Source organism: Panthera uncia, chromosome X (assembly GCF_023721935.1).
Source record: "Panthera uncia isolate 11264 chromosome X, Puncia_PCG_1.0, whole genome shotgun sequence".
Classification (NCBI taxonomy): Eukaryota; Metazoa; Chordata; class Mammalia; order Carnivora; family Felidae; genus Panthera; species Panthera uncia.
The window spans coordinates 101,129,802-101,145,937 of NC_064817.1; the positions used below are offsets into that span (position 1 = coordinate 101,129,802).

The 16,136-nt window shown below is 37.9% G+C and overlaps 1 pseudogene; it reads left to right on the top strand.

Annotated features, from left to right (window-relative positions):
* Positions 1–15,058: 15,058 nt before the first annotated feature.
* LOC125931957 (actin, cytoplasmic 2-like) lies at positions 15,059–16,136 on the top strand (annotated as a pseudogene).

Below are 16,136 nucleotides of genomic sequence, written 5' to 3' on the forward strand. Positions count from 1 at the left end.
TTTTCTGCATCGATTGACAGGATCATATGGTTCTTCTCTTTTTTTTTTATTAATGTGATGTATCACATTGATTGATTTGTAAATGTTGAACCAGCCCTGCAGCCCGGGAATGAATCCCACTTGGTCATGGTGAATAATTCTTTTTATGTGCTGTTGAATTTGATTGGCTAGTATCTTGTTGAGAATTTTTGCATCCATATTCATCAGGGACATTGGCCTGTAGTTCTCTTTTTTTGCTGGGTCTCTGTCTGGTTTGGGATCAAAGTAATGCTGGCTTCAAAGAATGAGTCTGGAAGTTTTCCTTCCCTTTCTATTTTTTCAATAGCTTGAGAAGGATAGGTAGTATCTCTGCTTTAAATGTCTGGTAGAATTCCCCTAGGAAGCCCTCTGATCCTGGACTCTTATTTGTTGGGAGATTTTGATAACTGATTCAATTTCTTTGTTGGTTATGGGTCTGTTCACATTTTCTATTTTCTCCTGTTTGAGTTTTGGAAGAGTGTGGGTGCTTAGGAAATTGTCCATTTCTTCCAGGTTGTCCAGTTTGTTGGCATATAATTTTTCATAGTATTCCATGATAATTGCTTGTATTTCTGAGGGATTGGTTGTAATAATTCCATTTTCATTCATGATTTTATCTATTAGGGTCTTCTCCCTTTTCTTTTTGAGAAGCCTGGCTAGAGGTTTGTCAATTTTGTTTATTTTTTCAAAAAAACAACTCTTGGTTTCATTGATCTGCTCTACAGTTTTTTTTAGATTCTATATTGTTTATTTATGCTCTGATATTTATTATTTCTCTTCTTCTGCTGGGTTTGGGGTGTCTTTGCTGTTCTTCTTCTATTTCCTTTAGGTGTGCTTTTAGATTTTGTATTTGGGATTTTACTTGTTTTTTGAGATAGGCATGGATTGCAATGTATTTTCCTCACAGGACTGCCTTTGCTGCATCCCATAGCGTTTAGATTGTTGTATTTTCATTTTCATTTGTTTCCATGTATTTTTTTAATTTCTTCTCTAATTACCTGGTTGACCCATTCGTTCTTTAGTAGGGTGTTCTTTAACCTCCATGCTTTTGGAGGTTTCCTGACTTTTTTCTGTGGTTGATTTCAAGCTTCATTGTATTGTGGTCTGAAAGTATCCATGGTATGATCTCAATTCTTTTATATTTTTGAAGGGCTGTTTTGTGATCCAGTGTGTGATCTATCTTGGAGAATATTCCATGTGCACTCGAGAAGAAAGTATATTCTGTTGCTTTGGGATGCAGAGTTCTAAATATATCTGTCAAGTCCTTCTGGTCCAATGTATCATTCAGGGTCCTTGTTTCTTTATTGACCATGTGTCTAGATGATCTATCCATTGTTTAAGTGGAGTAGTAACGTCCCCTGCAATAACCACATTCTTATCAATAAAGTTGCTTATGTTGGTGACTAATTGTTTTATATATTTGGGGGCTCCTGTATTCAGCACATAGACATATATAATTGTCAGCTCTTCCTGATGGATAGACGCTGTACTTTTTATATAATGCCCTTCTTCATCTCTTGTTACAGCCTTTAATTTAAAGTCTAGCTTGTCTGATATAAGAATGGCTAGTCCAGGTTTCTTTTGACTTCCAGTAGCATGATAGATAGTTCTCCATCCCCACACGTTCAATCTGAAGGTGTCCTCAGGTCTAAAATGAGTCTCTTGTAGATAGTAAATAGATGGGTCTTGTTTTTTTTTATCCATTCTGATACCCATGTCTTTTTGTTGGAGCATTTAGCCCATTTACATTCAGTGTTATTATAGAAAGATATGGGTTTAGAGTCATTGTGATGTCTGTAGGTTTCATGCTTGTAGTGATGTCTCTGGTATTTGTGGTCCTTGCAACATTTCACTCACAGAATCCCCCTTAGGATCTCTTGCAGTGCTGGTTTAGTGGTGATGAATTCCTTCAGTTTTTGTTTGGGAAGTCCTTTATCTCTCCTATTCTGAATGACAGACTTGCTGGATAAAGGATTCTCAGCTGCATTTTTTTTTCTCTTCATCACATTGAAGATTTCCTGCCTTTCCTTTCTGGACTGCCAAGTTTCAGTAGAGAGGTCTGTCACTAATCTTATTGTTCTCCCTTCGTAAGTTAGATCCTGTTAATCTCTAGCTGCTTTCAGAATTTTCTCTTTATCCTTGTATTTTGCCAGTTTCACTATGATATGTAATGCAGAAGATTGATTCAAGTTACATCTGAAGGGAGTTCTCTGTGCCTCTTGGATTTCAATGCCTGTTTCCTTCCCCAGATCAGGGAAGTTCTCAACTATGATTTGTTCCAGTATACCTTCAGCCCCTTTCTCTCTCTCTTCCTTTTCCAGAATCCCTATTATACAGATATTGTTGCGCTTGATTGCATCACTTAGTTCTCTAATTCTCCCCTCATACTCCTGGATTTTTTAATCTCTCTTTTTCTCAGCTTCCTCTTCTTCCATAATTTTATCTTCTAATTCACCTATTCTCTCCTCTGCACTTCAATCCGAGCTGTGGACGCCTCCATTTTATTTTGCACCTCATAGAGCATTTTTTAGCTCCTCATGACTGTTTCTTAGTCCCTTGATCTCTGTAGTGATAGACTCTCTGCTGTCCTCTATACTTTTTTCAAGCCCAGCGATTAATTTTATGACTATTATTCTAATTTCATTGTCTGTTATATTTTTGATCAATTCATTAGCTGTCGCTACTTCCTGGAGTTTCTTTTGAGGAGAATTCTTCCATTTCATCATTTTGGATAGTCCCTGTAGTAGCATGGAACTGCAGCACTTCCCCTGTGCTGTCTGGAGTAACTTTGTTGATGGGCAGAGCCACAGTCATCCCTGATGTCTGTCCCCAGCCCACAGCTGGGGACACAGTCAGACTGGTGTGTACCTTATCTTCCCCTCTCCCAGGGGCAGAACTCACTGTGGAGTGGTGTTGCCCCTGTCTGGGCTACTTGCACACTGCTAGGCTTGTGGTGCTGCTTTGATGGGTTCTGGTACATTAGCAGGGGTGGATACACAAGGTGCACAGGGGAAGTTGGGGCAGGCTTAGCTCACTTTGCCACTGGTGGTTCCCTGCAGGAGGGGCCCTGCAGCACTAGCACTAGGAGGGGGGCAGACCTGTGGGAGGGATGGATCCACAGAAGCACAGCGTTGGGTGTTTGCATGGTGCAAGCAAGTTTGGTGATGGGAACTGATTCCCTTTGGGATTTGGCTGGGGGATGGGAGAGGGAGATGGCACTGGCCAGTGCTTTTCTTCCCTGTTGAGCTGAGCTCTGTCTTCCAGGGCTCAACAACTCTCCATCCCAGTGTCCTCTTGCCTTCTTGCTCTCCGAGCAGAGCTGCTGACTTTTAACTTTCCAGATGTTAAGTCCCGCTGGCTGTCAGAACTCAGGCAGCCCGGCCCCTCCGCTTTTGCAAGTCAGACTCGGGGGCTCTGCCTTGCCAGGAGGGTTGCCCCTCCACTGCCCCAGCTCCCTCCCACCAGTCCATGTGGTGCGCACTGCCTCTCCACCCTTCCTACCTTCTTCCGTGGGCCTCTTGTCTATGCTTGACTTTGGAGAGTCCATTCTGCTAGTCTTCTGGCAGATTTCTGGGTTATTTAGGCAGATGTGGGTGGAATCTAAGTGATCGGCAGGATGCAGTGAGCCCAGCATCCTCCTACGCCACCATCTTCTCAAGTAATGATGCTTTAGTATAACACCAAAAACAAGATTAGTAAAAGAAAAAATATAATTTGAACTTTATTAAAACAAAAAGAAAAAAATGTTCTTTTAAAATGCATGTAAGAATGAAAAGAAACTTTTAAAAAAGTTCTTTTAAAATGCACGTAAGCATGTAAGAGTGAAAAGAGTGAAAACATACTGAGGGAAAATATTTGCAAAACACTTATCTTATAAAGGGCTTCTTTCTAATATATGCAACTCAATAATAACAACAAACAACCCACAATCACAAAAGTATAAAAAAAAACACTTCATGAAAGAATGCATTCAGGTGGAGAATAATCATATGAAGAGATAATCAGCATCATTTGTAATTAAGGTACTGTGAATTAAAACAATGAGTTATCTCTATACATCAATTAGAAAAGCACAAATAACTAGCAATGCCAATTGCTAATGAGGATACAGACCAACAGGAACTCTCATTCACTGCTGGTAGAAATGCAAAATTGTACAACCACTTTGTAATACAGTTGGTAGTTTCCTACACAGACAAACATAGATAAACATAGCTCTCTCTATAAACAAACATGTCATAAACATATGAATTTATGAACCAGCAATCATGATCTTAGGGATTTACCCAAATGACTTGAAAACATATCCACTCAGAAAGCAGTAGTCTGAATGCTGATGTTTACAGGATCTTTAGTCATAATTGCCAAAAGCTTGAAGTAACCAAAATACCATTAAATAGTGAATGGAAAAACAACGTTGGTACATTTATAAAATGAAATATTATTTCATGATAAAAATAAATGTTATAAAGTCATGAATAGCCACAGATGAATCTTAAATGCATATTGCTAAGTGAAAGAAGCCAGTCAGTGTGGGTTGCATACTGCATGATTCTATTTATATAACATTCCAGAAAAGGAAAAAAAAAAAAAACAAGAACAGTAAAAAGATTGATGATTGCCAGAGCTTCAGGAGAAAAGTGGAGGGTTGACCAGCTAAAGCAAATAGAAATTTTGAGGGCAATGAAACTAATCTGTATGACACTAAAAGGGTAGATACATGACTCTCTGCATTGATGAAAACCCATGCAACTTTATAGTACAATGAATGACCCCCAAATGAATGTAAATTGAAAAAAAAATCACTTAGGAGACCCATAGACCTCAGGATAGATTAAAGAATGTAACAAAACAATCTCATTGTTTTAAAACTGTATATGGGCACCTGGGTGGCTCAGTTGGTTGGGCATCTGACTCGATTTCAGCTCAGGTCATGTTCACAGGGTAGTGGGATCAAGCTCTATGTCAGGCTCTGGGCTGAGCATGGAGCCTGCTTAAGATTCTCTTTCTCTCTCCCTCTGCCTTCTCTTTCTCTCTCTCTCTCTCTCTCTCTCAAATAAAAAAATATATTAGGGGTGCCTCGGTGGTTGGGTCAGTTAAGCCCCTGACTCTTGATTTCAGCTCAGGTCAGGATCTCACAGTTTATCATCTCAAGCCCTGGATCAGGCTCCATGATGATAGTACAGAACCTGCTTGGTATTCTCTCTCTCTCTCTCTCTCTCTCTCTCATTCTCTGCTGTCACTCTCTCTCAAAATAAATAAATAAATAATATAATAAAATAAAAAACTAAGTGGGGAGCAGTTAAGATGGCAGAGAAGTAGGGGGACCAGGATTTCCCCTGCCCCTCAAACACAGCTGTATGGAGGTCAGATCACTTGAAACACCCAGGAAATCAATCTTCTGAGTGGCAGAAGGATCTCAACAGTTGGAGAAAGACAGTTTGACAGGATCGAGGTGTGTGTATGTGAATTGGGGAAGATAAGAACATAGGCACGGAGAGGAGGGAATCCCTTCTGTGGAGAGACAAAAGGGAGAGAAAGACAGAGGGCTCTCCAGACCATGGACTGGGGAACGAGAAGTATGGAAAGTGCTAATTTCTATTTTGCAAACAGCTTCAGTAGCTGAGGATCCAAGTTTTCAATAGTGTGATACTGTCTCCAGACCTAAGCTACATGCAAGTGTGTGCACCTGGGGGGAAGAGGGCTGTCCCTGGGACGTGGTATGATCTCAGGGGCACACTGGAAGAGAACAGTCCCTTTTCTCAACTACTGTGGAAAGAGGGTTTATTGTCTCCCCAATGACAAAAGACCCTGCAGGAGCCAATAAAAGGCCTTTTATCAGCAGGGCTGAGTGGCTCTACATAGAACAAGGTCTGGTGGTGCAGGGCCCTTTAAGACATTGGGGTTTTGAATCCCTGCCCAGCACCTAGGAAGCACAGAACTTGGAGCAGGGCGAGCCTATGGCACCTGCTATTCTATGAGTGCTGCATGAACAGCGTGGTTTGGCACACTCCCTCTGGAGAGGAGAGATTGGAGGTGGTGCCATTTTTCTCCCCATCCCCAACACGGTGGGGCTTCAGGGTGCAGCATGGTGACCCCCAGTGGAGGCAGGACCCGCTTACACCAAACCCTACCCCTCTATGCTTGGCAACTGCTAATCTACTGGAAGAAGACTGACACTGAATGAACCAGACTGCCTCCCCTCCAGACTAGCACAGCCAACCATCCCAGGTACCAAAGGAAAACTATCTTGTTTTTTCATCTGTTAGTCTGTTTTTTTCTTTCTTTTCTTTTCTTTTTTTCTTTTCTTTTCTTTTATTTCTCTTTTCATTTCTTTTCTTGTATGCTCTTCTCATCTGTTCTATTTCTTTCCTTTTTTTTTTCAATCCTCTTCTGTTTTTCTTTGGAATCAGGCTCATAGTTTCTGATTTGGTTTATGGTCCATTTATGTGTTTGTTTAATCAGGAATTTTTACTCTATTATTTTTACATATTTGTCTGTATCTCCTTTTTCATTATTTTCCTTTCTCACTCTCTGATTTAAGCCTTATAGTTTTTTTGATTCTCTGCTTGGTATTTTTTCACCCCTTTTATTTTTTTCTTTGTATGGGATCAGGCTCCACCCTCCCCTCCCTCCCGGTTCCTTTTTTGCAGGGTTACTTCAGTAAAGAAATCAAAGCACACCTCATGGAAGGTCCAGACACTCCACTACTACAAGCAAGGAGGAGCTTTGGAGAGGACTGACAAGTGGGATAGAGCAGACAAAACAGGACAACAGAGTGCACACAACACACTCCAAGAACACTTCCTGAAGTGCCAGGGACTGGACAGTATATGACCCCTTTTTATTATAGTAGAACTCACAGGTACAAGACACGTAACAAGCTATTAAAACATGTAAAAGACTGAAACTTACCCAAAATTACAAAACAGAATTTTCCTCAAAATAAAATCCAGGAGGTGGTGCCTGGGTAGCTTAGTCAGTCAATTGTCTGACTTTGGCTCAGGTTATGATCTCACAGTTCGTGAGTTTGAGCCCTGCATTGGGCTCTGTGCTGACAGCTCAGAGCCTTGAGCCTGTTTTGGATTCTGTGTCTCCCTCTCTCTCTGCCCCTCCCCTGATAATGCTCTGTCTCTCTCTTAAAAATGAATAAACATTAGGGGCGCCTGGGTGGCGCAGTCGGTTAAGCGTCCGACTTCAGCCAGGTCACGATCTCACGGTCCGTGAGTTCGAGCCCCGCGTCAGGCTCTGGGCTGATGGCTCGGAGCCTGGAGCCTGTTTCCGATTCTGTGTCTCCCTCTCTCTCTGCCCCTCCCCCGTTCATGCTCTGTCTCTCTCTGTCCCAAAAAAAAAAAAAAAAAAAAAAAAAAACATTGAAAAAAAAAATGAATAAACATTAAAAATAATTTTAAAAATGTAAAATAAAATCCGGGAAGAAATGACAGATAGAAAATTGTTCAAAACAGATATAAACAAGATATCTGAATAAGGATTTAGAATAGTCATAAGACCAATAGTTGGGCTCGAAAAAAGCATAGAAGACAGCAGAGAATATATTGCTGCAGAGATCAAAGACCTAAGAAATAGTCACAGTGAATTAAGAAATGCAATAAATGAGATGCAAAATAAACTACAGTGACAACAAGGATGGAAGAAGAAGAAAAAATATGTGAAATATAAAATAAAATTATGTAAAATGATAAAAGTGGAAAAACAGGGAAAGGTAATTACTAGACCATGAGGGGAGAATTAGAGAGATAAGTGATTTCATGAAGCAAAATAATATCTATATCATAGGAGTTCCAGAAAAAGAGAGAGAAAGGGAAAAAGGTTTATTTCAACAAATTATAGCTGAGAAATTCCATAATCTGCAGATGGAAACAGGTATCCAAGTTCAAGAAGCACAGAGAACTCCTTTCAAATCAACAAAAACAGGTCACCTCCACAACATATCATAGTGAAATTGGCAATATATAAAGATAAAGAGAGAATTCTGAAAGCAGCTAGGGACAAACATGCCTGAACCAACAGGGTAAACACATAAGCGTAGTAGCAGACACGTCCACTGAAATGTGGCAGGCCAGAAGGGAATGGCAGTAAATATTCAATGTGCTGAACAGGAAAAATATGCAGCCAAGAATCCTTTATCCAGCAAGTCTGTCATTCAGGATAGAAGGAGAGATAAAGGCTTTCCCAGACAAACAAAAACTAAAGGAGGTCATGACCACTAAACCAGTCTTACAGGAGATCCTAAGAGGGACTCTGTGAGTAGAAAGCAGCAAACTCTACAAAAGACCAGAGACATCACCACAAACACAAAACCTACAGATAACACAATAACACAAATTTATATCTTTCAATAATCACTCTGAATGTAAATGGACTAAATGCCCCAATCAAAAGACAAAGAGTATCAGAATGGATAAAAAATAAAAAAATAAAAAAACAAGATCCATCTATATTCTACCTACAATAGACTCATTTTTAGAACTGAAGACACCTGCAGATTGAAAGTGAGGGGATGGAGAACCATCTATCATGCTATTGGACACCAAGAGAAAGCCAGAGTAGCCATACTTCTATCAGACAAACTAGATTTTAAAACAAAAACTATAACAAGCAATGAAGGGCATTATATCATACTTAAGGGGTGTATCCATCAAGAAGAGCTAACAATTATAAATGTTTATGTCCCCATGTGGTAGCAACCAAATATATAAATCAATTTATCACAAACATAAACACATGTATAGATAATAATACTGTGATGGTAGGGGACTTTAATACTCCACTTACAACAATGGGCAGATCATCTATACATAAAATCAATAAGGAAACAATGGCTCTGAATGACACATTGAACCAGATGGACTTAACAAATATATTCAGAACTTTTCACACAAAAGTGGCAGAATACACATTCTTCTCAAGTGCACATGGAACAATATCCAAAATAGATCACATACTGGGTCACAAAACAGTCCTTAACAAGTATAAGAGGATTGAGATCATACCATTCATATTTTCCAATCATAATGCTATGAAACTTGAAATGAACCACAAGAAAAAATTGGAAAGCCCCCAAATACATGGAGGTTAAAGAACATCCTACTAAAGAATGAATGGGTCAACCATGAAATTAAAGAAGAAATTTTATATATATACGGAAGCAAATGAAAATGAAAACACAACAGTGCAAATGCTTTGGGATACAGTAAATGCATTGTAAGAGGAAAATACATTGCAATTCAGGCCTATCTGAAGAAGCAAGAAATGTCCAAAATACACAACGTAACTTTACATGTAAATGAACTAGAAAGGCAGAAGCAAAGAAAACCCAAAGCCAGGAGAAGAAGTAAAATAATAAAGATTAGAGCAGAAATAAATGATATGGACTCCAAAACAAAACAAAACAAAGTAGAATAGGTTAATGAATCAAAGAGCTGGTTTTTTGAAAGAATAAACATAACTGATAAACCCCTACCCAGACTTCTCAAAAAGAAACCAGAGAGGACCCAAATAGATAAAATCATAAATGAAAGAGGAGAGATCACAACCAACACCACAGAAATAAAAACAATTATTAGAGAATACTATGAAAAAATATATGCCAACAACTGGACAATCTGGAACAAATGGACAAATTCCTAGACACTCACATACTACCAAAACTCAAACAAGAAGAAGTAGAAAATTATAACAGACCCATCACAAGCAAATAAATTAAATCGGTTATCAAAAATCTCCCAAATCTCCCAACAAATAAGAGTCCTGGACCAGATGGCTTCCCAGGGGAATTCTACCACACATGTAAAGCAGAGTTAACACCTATTCTCAAAATGTTCCAAAAATTAGAAAAGGAAGGAAAGCTTCCAGACTCATTCTATGAAGCCAGCATTACCTTGATTCCAAAACCCAACAGAGACCACACTAAAAAGGAGAATTACAGGCCAATATCCCTGATGAACATGGATGTAAAAATTCTCAACAAGATACTAGCAAATCAAATTAAATAGTTCATTAAAAGAATCATTCACCAGTATTAAGTGTGATTCAGTCCTGGGCTGTAGGGCTGGTTCAATATTTGAAAATCAACCAATGTGATACATCACACTAATAGAAGAAAGCTTAAGAACCATATGATCCTTTCAATAGATGCAGAAAAAAGCCTTTGACAAAATACCCCATCCTTCCTAAATAAAAACCCTCAAGAAAGTTGGAATAGAATGAACATACTTTAACATGACAAAAGCCATACATAAAAGGCCACAGCTAATATCAGCCTCAATGGAGAAAAAACTGAGAGTTTTCCCCCTGAGATCATGAACACGACAGGGATACCCATTCTCACCACTCTTTAACACAGTGTTGGAAGTTCTAGCCTCAGCAATCAGACAACATGATGAAATAAAAGACATCCAAGTTGGCAAAGAAGAAGTCAAACATTTACTCTTCATAGATGATATGATACTCTACATGGAAAAACCAAAAGATTCCACCAGAAGACTGCCAGAGCTGATATAGGAATTCAGGAAAGTCACAAGTATAAAAACAATGTACAGAAATTGGTCACATTTCTATACACCACTAATAAAGCAACAGAAAGAGATATCAGACAATCAATCCCATTTAAAATTTCACCATAAATTACCTAGGAATAAACTTATCTAAAGAGGTAAAAAGATCTGTATGCTGAAAAGTATAGAAAGCTTATGAAAGAAATTGAATAAGACACAAAGAAATGGAAAAACATTCCATGCTCATGGATTGGAAGAACAAATATTGTTAAAATGTTGATACTCCCCAAATCAATCTACACATTTGATGCAATCCCTATCAAAATAGCCCCCACATTCTTCACAGAGCTAGAACAAACAATCCTAAAATTTGGATGGAGGCATAAAAGACCCAAAATAGCCAAAGTAATGTTGAAAAAGAAAACCAAAGCTGGAGACATCACAATCCTGTACTTTAGGCTGTATTACAACCTGTAATCATCAAGACATTATAGTGTTGGGATAAAAACAGATACATAAACTAATGGAATAGAATAGAGAACCCAGAAACAGACCCACAAATACATGGCCGATTAATCTTTGACAAAACACGAAAGAGCATCCAATGGAAAAAAGTCTCTTTAGCAAATGGTGCTGGGAGAACTGGACAGGGACATGCAGAATAATGAAACTGGACCACTTCCTTACACCATATACAAAAATAAACTCAAAATTGATGAAAGACCTAAATGTGAGACAGGAAACCATCAAAATCTTACAGGAGAAAACAGGTAGCAACCTCTTTGACATTGGTCACAGAAACTTCTTATTTGACATGTTTCCAAGGGCAAGGGAAATAAAAGGGAAAAAGCTTTTGTACAGCAAAGGAAACAATCAACAAAATTAAATGGCACTTTATGAAATGTAAGAAGATATTTGCAAATGACATATCAGATAAAGGGTTAGCATCAAAAACCTACAAAGAACTTACCAACCTCAACACCTGAAAAACAGATAATCCAGTGAAGAAATGGGAAGAAGACATGAATGTATTCTTTTCCAAAGAAGACATCCAGATGGCAAATAGACACATGAAAAGATGGTCAACATTGCTCATCATTAGGGAAATACAAATCAAAACTACATTGAGATACCACCTTATACTGGTCAGAGTGGCTAAAATTAACAAGTCTGGAAACAATAGATGTTGGTGAGGATGTGGAGAAAGGGGAACCCTTTTGCACTGTTGGTGGGAATGCAAACTGTTACAGCCACTCTGGAAAATAGAGTGGAGTTTCCTCAAAAGTTTAAAATTAGTATTACCCTACAACCCAGGAGTTACACTACTAGAGATTTATCCAAAGGATATAGGAGTGCTCATTCAAAGGGGCACATTCACCCCAATGTTTATAGCAGTGCTATCAACAATAGCCAAAATATGGAAAGAGTCCAAATATCCATCAACTGATTGATGGATTAAGAATATGTGGTACATACATACAATGGAATACTACTCAGCAATGAAAAGAATGAGTTCTTGCCATTTCCAATAACATGGATGGAACTGGAGGCTAAGTGAAATAAATCAGTCAGAGAAATACAGATGTCATATGATTTTGCTCATATGTGGAACTTGAGAAACTTAACATGATCATAGGGGGAGGGTAGGAAAAATAAGATAAAAACAGAGGGAGGCAAACCATAAGATACACTTTAATTCAGAGAACAAACTGAGGGTTGATGGGGGTGGGGTGTGGGGGTGGGGGAAAGTGGGTGATGTGCATTAAGGAGGGCACGTGTTGGGATGAGCACTGGGGTTTATACGTAAGTGATGAATCACTGGAATCTACTCCTAAAGCAAAGACTACACTGTATGTTAGCTAACTTGAGAATAAATAAAATAAAATAATTTTTAAAAAGGAAAGAAATAAATTAAAATAAAAAATAATAATTTAAAAATGTATAAAAATGTATGAAACAACCTCACTGTGGAGGGTAAGGGACAGAGCTACTAACCTAAAAAGCTTTGGAAATGAATGGGGACTAAAGGCAAAAGATCTTGTATATAAGCATTGGACTATAATAAATTAAATTATTTCCCTCAGGAACAGAGGTAAACAATTCTGACACCACTATAAATATATGCTGGAATTGAGCAATTAAATAAATGTATAGTGTTAGGGAATCAGGTTTCTCACTGTTGGGTGGAAGGTTAAAGTAAGCAAGGGTAGGAGGCTAAGATGATCCATATGTTAATAAATTAGAATTTGAAACATCAATATAAACCCATATTTAGCTTTACATAGATACAACTGATTTATTATAAAAAATACTTATAGATATCTATGTGCATGGGTTACTACACACACACACACACATATATCCATGCTCTGTTGCTGAGAGGGCTAGAAGTAATGCCACCCCTAAAGCAAAGTGCACACCTAGCTACCAAATACTGATTTCTAATACCACTCTCCAATCAAAAGAATTCAGGACATAATTTTGAAGAAAAACTTAAGTTAGAACTATGGAAGAAAGTATAAAAGGGATCCTCTAGTGCCAAAAAGTAAAAAAAGTGCTAAAAATATGACTCAAAACAAATTGTTAAATGAAGCAAATTAAAGTGTGAGTTCTCCATGGCCTAAGCTGTTTAGAAATTTGAGCAACACAATTAAGTAAAGCTGTATGAAATAATAATCCAATATTTAAGATAAATACCTTCACATTCATGCTGATATCAACAAGTTATTGAAAAAATAAATAAATTAGGAATAAGAGACAAATATTCCATGCAAAAAAAATTCCAAATATTTCATGTAGATGTTCCAACTCTAGTGAAGTAGAGTATGACTCTCCACACTTTGAGTGTATACTGTGCATAATGACTTCTTTCCAAAGAGTGCAGCATGAAAAGGGGGAAAAGGTAACTTTAAAGTGGATAAAATAATAAATACTTCCTCAGCTGTGTACTCATGGTTAATAGCAGTGATAAGTAATTTTGATAGAGTATACCCTTGATAGGACATGATGAAAATGGCAATTTGTCTCTGTGGTATTCTTCCAAAACATAAATCCCAATCTAACCATGAAAAAATATCAAACATCTTAAACTCCATATTTTCTATGAATGTAGGCATTCTATAATACAGTATTTCTCAAAGTTATCAATGTTATCAAAAAGAAGAAAGGTCTAAGAAATTCTCACTGCCAAGAAGAACTTAAAGAAACATGAAACTGCATGTGAAGCATTATCTTCCAGAAGCAGATAATGACATTAAGTAAAAATTAATAAATCCAAATTTTGTCTTTTAGGTATAATAATGCATCAATATTGGTTCATTAATTGTAGCAAATGTACCATAGTAGGTAAGTTGTTAATAATAGGGGAAACTTGGTGTGTGGTATATGGGAGCTCTTTGTACTAACTTCAAATTACTTTGTAAATCTCAAACTGCTCTAAAATAAAAAGCATATCAGAAAATGTACCTGAAAACATCCAAAATTTGGTGAAAAATATCAGTATGCAGCAAATTTAAAACAAATACAAGTAAAATTAAATCTAAAAACATCATAGTAAAACTGATGAAAACTAGAGTATGGAGAAAATCTTGAAAACAGAAAAGAAGCAATATTATAAAGGGAGAAAATTTTATACAAAATTGTGATCTTCTCATCAGAAACAATGGAGGCCACATGATTCTGAAATGATAAAATTATTTATAGAGTGAAAACATTTGGTATAAATGAATATAAAATGAAGACCTTTTCAGATAAACAAAAGGTAGTGAATTAATTACAAGAATACCCTTAATAAATAATTGCTAGAGGAAAGTTTTCAGGATAATGGACAACTATATCAGATGGAATTTCAGATCTCCAGGAAGGAATAAAAACACCAGAAACAGTTAATATGTGGTTAAATATAAAAGACTACTTTTTTCCCTTAATTTCTGTAAAAAACAACTGAGTTTTCACAAGTTTTTTATATTTTATGTTTTAAAATATTCATGGAACTAGATATGAAAACAACAGAACAATCAGTGGAGGTAAATGGACATATGTTCCTATAAGAATCTTCTATTTTATGTGAAAAGGTAAAATACTAATTCTGATTAGGATACACATTTTGATCCTTAAAGAAATAAATACAAATGCTAAAAAGTAGAGGCAATATGCCATTTTAAAAATGGAGTACTGAAAAATATTTAAAATCACTTAAAATTAAGGCAGAAATGAGTAAGAATGGTAGACAAACATGAGGCAAATACCAAGGATATATTTTATATATTTATAAATAATATATTTTAATATATAAACATATTTATAAATAAATACAAATTCAATTATATATAGATATAATTAGATGTAATTAGATATATAATAAATATATATTATATAATTTAAAAGATAGTGCTGCTAAGTTCTTATGTATCAATAATTACTTTAAACAGAATTGACTTAAACTCTCCAATAAAAGATCACTGAATGGCTGAAATGATTTAATAAACATACACAAGTCTGGCCTCACAGCCCACAATGCTTCCCAGGCTGTCTTCCCCTCCATCATGGCATGTTCCCTGGCACCAGGGCATGGTGGTGGGCATGGGCCAGAGGACTACTACATGAGTGATGAGGCCCAGAGCAAAAAGGGCATCCTGACTCTGAAGTATCCCATCCACCACAGCATCATCACCAACTAAAATAACATGGAGAAGATCTGTCACCACACCTTCTACAACATGTTTTGTGTGGCCCCCAAGGAGCACTCCATGCTCACTGACCAAGTTCCCCTGAGCCCCAGTGCCAACCATGGGAAGATTACTCAGATCATGTTTGAGACCAACATCCCAGCCATGTGACTATCCAGGCCATCCTGTCCCAGTCCTACTCTGGTCTTACCACTGGCATCATGATGGACTCTGGTGACAGGGTACCCCATACTGTGCCCATCTGTGAGGGGTATGCCCTTCCCCATACCATCCTGCATCTGAACCTAGCTGGATTGGACATGGCAGACTACCTTATAAAGATTCTTATAGAGTATGGCTACAGCTTCACCACCACTACCAAACAGGAAATCATGTGTTACATGAAGGAGAAGCTGTGCTACATCCTCCTGGACTTTGAACAGTAGATGGCCACTGTGGCCTCCAGCTCCTCCCTGAGAAAGAGGTATGCACTACCAGACAGGCAGGTCATCACCATCGGCTATGTGCAGTACCACTGCACCAAGGTGTTCTTCCAGCCTTTCTTCCTGGGCATGGAATCCTGTGGTATACATGAAAATACCTTTCCTTCCTGGGCATGGAATCCTGTGGTATATGTGAAACTACCTTTAGCTCCATCATGAAGTGTGATGTTGGCATCCACAAGGACCTGTACACCAACAAGGTACTATCTGGTAGAACCACTTAGCACCCCAGAATCACTGATAGGACACAAAAGGAGATCATTGTCCTGGCACCCAGCACAATATCAAGATCTTCACACCTCCTGAACACAAGTACACTGTGGATCAGCAGCTCCATTCTGGCCTCACTGTCTACCTTCCAGCAGATGTGGATCAGCAAGCAGGAGAACAATGAGTTGGGCCCCTACATTATCCACTGAAAATGCTTCTAG